At 43.4% G+C, this 6000-nt stretch overlaps 1 protein-coding gene across 8 annotated transcripts in view; it reads left to right on the top strand.

Moving 5' to 3' along the window:
• The first annotated feature begins 245 nt into the window (after window positions 1-245).
• BICRA (BRD4 interacting chromatin remodeling complex associated protein) overlaps window positions 246-6000 on the top strand; it is a 114580-nt gene continuing 108825 nt past the window's right edge. For 7 of the 8 annotated variants that reach the window (XM_073322279.1, XM_073322276.1, XM_073322277.1 and 4 more), the window contains exon 1: window positions 246-291. The gene's annotated coding sequence lies outside the window, so the exon portion shown is untranslated. The remainder of the gene's footprint in view (window positions 292-6000) is intronic. The other variant, XM_073322272.1, reaches the window with a different exon arrangement.

Raw genomic sequence — 6000 nt, 5'->3', positions numbered from 1 at the left:
GGGGCATCACAAATGTAAATCCTTTGAAAGAGGTGGGGGCAAGTTATACCTGATTTTCTTTTCTTTTTTTAGTAGAGGTGCGTGAATTTTTTTTAAAAAATGAAATAGAATTACAATCGTTATTCTCCCTCCCTTCCTTCTTCCCGTGTTTTGCATTTTAGGAAGCTCTGTTGAAATGTAATCAGGCAGTGAGCTGAACCTCTATGTGTCTGTGCCTGCCGGGGTCCTGCCTCCGGAGCCCGTGCGGGGATGTCTCGGAGACCCCGCGCTGACTGCTGCTCAAACATCACGGTGAGTTTGTTACAATGTAGCAATTTCTCTTTAAATCTCTTAACTCTCTCTACCTGCAACTCAGGGCTGTGACAGGGCGAAAAAAACTGGGGAGGAGGGGGGAAAAGGGAGCCTTGCACCCCTCCTAGGGTAGCATCCCTGTTCCCTTTCCATTGCTCCCCCAATCCAGTTCCCCCCCAAACAGCCTCCTGTTACTGCGTCTGCAGGTCACGTCTACAAGAATACAATGTAGCTTTATAAAACGACACATAACGTTCTATCGTTCCCTGCACAGACAGAGCAGTGGAAGGAGGGGTGCTGGGTGCCCCTTTCTCAGATCCCCACAACCTTCTGGAATCAACCTTCTCCCCCTCCCCCAGTAAAGGGGTGGGGGCTTTGGGGAGGAAAAAAATGAGCAGTTAGTTTGCAGTGTTGGATGGTTATGACTTGGTTTTGATTTCTCGATTGAGGTTGTAAAGCCATCGTCTGTCTCTGTTACCCCACCCCCCACTCCTCTCAAGTAAAAACCAAGACGGATGCCCACAGATGGGTCTTATCTTATGCTCGATTTTAAAATAAATGTTTTAGTGGAGAGGTGAAGCAAAACAGATTTGCAATGTCAAAATAAGGAAGCCTGATCTTTATGGTTGCTGCTCTGCAAGGTATTACAAAAACGGTACATTGGGATTTGACATGGTATGGTAAAATCAAGCCTGGAGCTCCACTGTGGAGAGAAGACCTGCCAGTTAAGGGTTATCCTTCACTTGCTCCTCCCTTACGAAATTTCAGACTTGTGTTTTTGGTATTGTTTTGCAAACCTGTGTGTGTCTGCTCAGCACTGATTGATTAAAAAAAATGCAGTGCAACTTGGTTACAGTGTCTGGTAAAGAAAACTAAATGAACATTGTTAACCTTTTTTGCAAATGGGTGTCTCACTACTTTTTTGTGGTCCTGAAGTTTGGCTGCATACATTTTAAAAATACATTTGGTAAATAAACCTGCAATTGATTATATTCACACACTCCACATTTTCCATTTGTGTGCCTATTTTGGCTTGACTTAAATTTTAGGTAACAAAAATATTTTTGAGAGAGCATTGCCCCTATTTTGGGGAGTGGAGGGACATTTTAGTATAACACACAATATGTTCTGCTCAGTTTTTTCTTGTGTTTTGCATATCCTTCTCATTGTCAAATCTGTTAAATTTCTGCTAGAATTTATCCAAATATCTGTATACTTAAGGTATTATTGGTAAACAACACACATGCTTCACTGAAAAGTAGTTGAACTTTGGTGAGGTATATAAACTTATTTTAACGCAAAGTATAAGTAGCTTTTCCAAACCAGTTTAGATTGACTGGGACTGAGTGTGTTGCATTGACTGATTCTTTCTCTGTGGTTGACTCAAAGGGTTCTGGTCAAACTCATGTTGTGTGTATTTCTCTGCAGTGGTATTTCTGTGAGTACAGGTGGTACTTATCAAAACTGTCTGTTTACCACCACGTACACAAGGAAAAGTGTTTAGAAATATCTTTATATGGGGCTGAGATGCACTGATTCTGTTGTGCTCAGGTTAGGTTTTAAAATGGCATTTGAAAAATAAGATCACAGTATTGTGCTTCATCATCCACTGAAGTGTGTGTAGGGTATTATTGCTTTTCAATGCTAACTAAAAATATTTTCAGTTTTGCAATCTGTATTTTATTATTAAAATAATTGCACTAAACATCCATGATCTTTCTAGAACAAGAAGTCAAAGTGATATGGGTGGCTTTATTTCATTTGTTATTTAGCCTCATTTATTGGTGAGCTTCAGAATAATAGACATGTGGATGTTTCCTTTTTAAGTGCTTGAGCAGTCAAGTATTTCGCTGTAATGAATCTACTTGTGAATTTTTACAGATTACATCATTTAGTGTCAAAATCCTACAGTAGTCTCTGCATTCTGTTCTTTGTTTGGTCTTCTTGCTAAGCAGAGCATTCAGTTATTACTGTAAGAGTAATGCAACTTTTAAAATTGATCATATGCAGCAGCTTTGAATTTTTCTTTCTTCCTTAAAGAGTTCTGATTCCAAAAATGAAGAGTGTAATTGATTGTTCAGGGCTGCTATTTTCATGGCTGTAGTTTAGGCACATGTGGCATTTGCATGAATGCTCCTTAGCAGCGCCAAAGTTCCTGTCTTTTGCCAATTATTATTTGCTTCTTTGCCATTTGGTGCAGATCCACTGTACTGTGCCAAGTGGGAGATGAAAGTTCATAATTTTTTTTTTTTGTTCTGTTCCAGGAGTAAATGTATTTCTCATACTACAGCTAAGAATGGTTTGGGAGAATCAAAGTTAATTGAAAACATTTAAAATATGGTGGTGTTCTATTTTATTTGGAACAGAATTACCATAGCATCCTTTTTCTTAAAACCAAACACTGCTCTGTTTCAGAGCCTTACTATGTGAAATATAAAACAATACACTTTTTTAGGTTCCCCCTTTTTTAGGTACCCCACTCCCCTGTTGTAGTTTCAACCTGAGTATGGAGGCTAAAAGCAAAAAAAAGCCTTTACAAATATTATTTACAAAGCATAAAGGAAATATTCAGTGCCTGGAGAAGACAGCCTTGGTACATCCCTCAAAGTTCATAACCCCACCTCTGTTTTATACATGTGCCAAGGTTTAGGTACTAGGGACAGACCAAGTAATTTGAAAGTGCACACTGACTTCTCTACTTTTAACAACCTGCTTACTTTTGACCCAGAATTTTAATTCCAAGATTTTTGTAAAAAGTCAGGGGGAAGTCATCCAAAGTCTCCATTATGTGCAGAAAAAGAAGGAAATTATTTATACAGCATCCAAAGTGCATTCTAGGTGCTTTACAGACAAATACAATAAATGCAACTCCCTGCCCTAAAAAGCTTACTATCTCAACCCCCCAGTCTGGTGGTGTGATGTGGCTGGAAAGACCGCCTGTGCTTTTATAGAGACTCAGCAGGTTCACTAGGATTTTGGATGGGTGTGGGAATCTGTTTTCACTGTCCGCTTCCCGTCAAGTTCCAGCATTGGGGCCTAAGGCCTTGGTCCTGGAAACATTTAGGCATGACTTCACTCATGTTTATCGCCATTAATTCAGTGTGACTGCTCACTGAGTAAAGATATACACGTGCTTAAGTGTTTGCAAGATCAAGTCCTAGTTACAGACATAACTCCACAAGTGGAAGTGATAAATTATATGAGGGAAATAGGATGGATGAAGGAAGGACAAGGGTTATTGTTTGAACTTCTTGGTCACATACATTTTATATACTCATACATAAATATACCTTTTTATATTGTGATAAACTTAGATATTTTTAAACTGTAGTATATTCATTTTAGTATAATCTTGGAGAGTAAGTTAAGGGTTAGGATGAAGCTTTTTGGCAAGGGAATTTACATGTATAAAAAGAGACAGTTGCCTTTTTTAAGACTGAGGGAGATTATAGATAATGTAGCATGCTGTTTAGATTTCACCCCTCACAGTTTATTTAAAAATATATGAAAATGTTACACCCCAAGTCTTTAAAGGATTGGTGCTAAATAAAGAATAGTTCTCCAAGTCCAATGGAAAAAATATGTAGATGGTGATAGATTTGGAGCTTTTAGAAAAGATGAAGATGCCACATTTAGTGTTAGTTTTCCCAACTCTGGCTTTTTCCTTTGTCATGCGTTTTCCCTTCCAGTGTATGTCCACGGACATGGTTTGTTTTTCAAATAGCTATCTTCCTCCTTTATTTTCCCTAAAAAAACTACTGCTTCTACTTAGAACTATTTATAATTAGTCACTTGCCCTCAATTGATATGTTTGCATGTATGGTAAATCCAGTGAATGTTAATCTGCATCCATTGGCTAGAGTTGCCAATTTTCTGATTGTGCAAAACCGAACACCCCTGCCTTGCACTGAGCCTCGGCCCCTGCCCCGCCCCTTCTCCGAGGCCCTGTCCCCACTCACTCCATCTCCCCTTCCTCTGTCACTCGCTCTCCCCCACCCTTATTCACTTTCACTGGTCTGGGGCAGGGAGTTGAGGTGCGGGAGGGGGGTGAGGGCTCCAGCTGGGAGTGCGGGCTTTGGGGTGGGGCCTGGGATGAGGGGTGTGGGGTACAGGAGTGGGCTATTGGGGCAAGGGGTTGGGCTGCGGAGCGGATTAGGCTCTGGTCTGGGGTGCAGGTCCCAGGTGGGGCGAGAAATGAGGGGTTTGGGGTGCAGGAGAAGGCTCCAGGGCAGGGGATTGGAGTGCGGGGGGTGAGGACTCTATCTGGGGGTGCAGACTCTGGGGTGGGGCTGGGGAAGAGAGGTTTGGGGTGCAGGAGGGGGCTCCAGAGTGTGGGAGGAGGTGTGGGCTCTGGGGTGGGGCTGGGGATGAGGGGTTTGGGGGTAGGAGGGGGCTCAGGGCTGGTGCAGAGTGGTGGGGGGTGGGCTCCGGGAGGGAGTTTGGGTGTGGGAGGGGACTCTGGGCTGGGACAGGGGGTTGGGGTGTGGGAGAAGATTCAGGGTGTGGGGTCCCAGCGGCGCTTACCACGGCTCCCAGGAAGCAGCCTCCAGGTCCCTGCAGCCCCTAGGTGCAGGGTAGCCAGGGAGGCTCCGTGCGCTGCCCGCAGGCATCGCCCCCACAGTTCCCATTGGTCGCGGTTCCCAGCCAGTGGGATCTGTGGAGCTGGCACTAGGGGAGGGGGCAGCGCATGGAGCCTCCCTGGCAGCCTATGTGCTTAGAGGCCACAAGGACTGGCAGCCGCTTTCGGGAGCCCCACAGAGCTGGGGCAGGCAGGGAGCCTGCGTTAGCCCCCAGGCCCCTGCTGCACCACCGGCAGGACTTTTAACAGCCAGCCGGCAGAGTCCATTTTCAACCATGCGCCTGGCAACTCTACCATAGGCAGGAGACTAGACCCTTTAAACTAGGCTCAGCTTTCCTTGGGTTCTCTCACCCCTGCAAAAGGTTGACACCAAATAGAGAAGTCCTTTCAAAAAAGAAGAATATGCAGAATATATGTGTTCAAATGTCACATAAAGACTGCAGAATCTGCTTATAGTGAATTTGAATCTAGTTACATTCTGTTGTGCACAGAGTGAAAATCCTGAATTATTTCATATGTGCAAACTGCAGTGCCAGTTATAAACTACTTCCCTGTTGTTCTGCTGTGAATTTTCACTAGGATTTCACTGTGCCGTTAATATTTTTCTATGTACTGGTCAGGCTATATGTGCATATTCCCCCATTCACAATACTTTGTTTAAAAGAAATATCACAGCCAATTCCCAGTGGGTAATGCCTCATCTGCACTAGACAATTATACTGTGTGCTGTTAAAATGTTAATATTGGCCTGTGTGTGACTGGCACAGTTCAGAGCCTGAACTGTATGTCCTATTTCAATTGCATTTATCCCCTTGTCCACACACCTTTACAGTATAGTAAAACAGTGCAAGCACCTAGCCTCCTGGAAACCTATCCCATCGTTCCTGGCACAGCCATAATGCATAGTAGCTTGTGGGAATACAGAAAACAGACCAAAAGTTTCCAAATGAGTGACCAGTATACTGTGGGACTGTGGAGGACTAACTGTAATGTGCTAGCTAGTTTACTAGTGCTTCTTGACTTTGTTAGCACTGTAACATCACAAGTTAGTACTGGCTAAGAACAGACATTACTTAGACTTGTAGAAGGCCCTCCCCAAAGCCACATTCCCCCTGCAGTATAAAGGACTA

Source organism: Lepidochelys kempii, chromosome 23, assembly GCF_965140265.1.
Source record: "Lepidochelys kempii isolate rLepKem1 chromosome 23, rLepKem1.hap2, whole genome shotgun sequence".
Classification (NCBI taxonomy): Eukaryota; Metazoa; Chordata; order Testudines; family Cheloniidae; genus Lepidochelys; species Lepidochelys kempii.
This window is presented reverse-complemented; position numbering and strand designations above follow the sequence as displayed.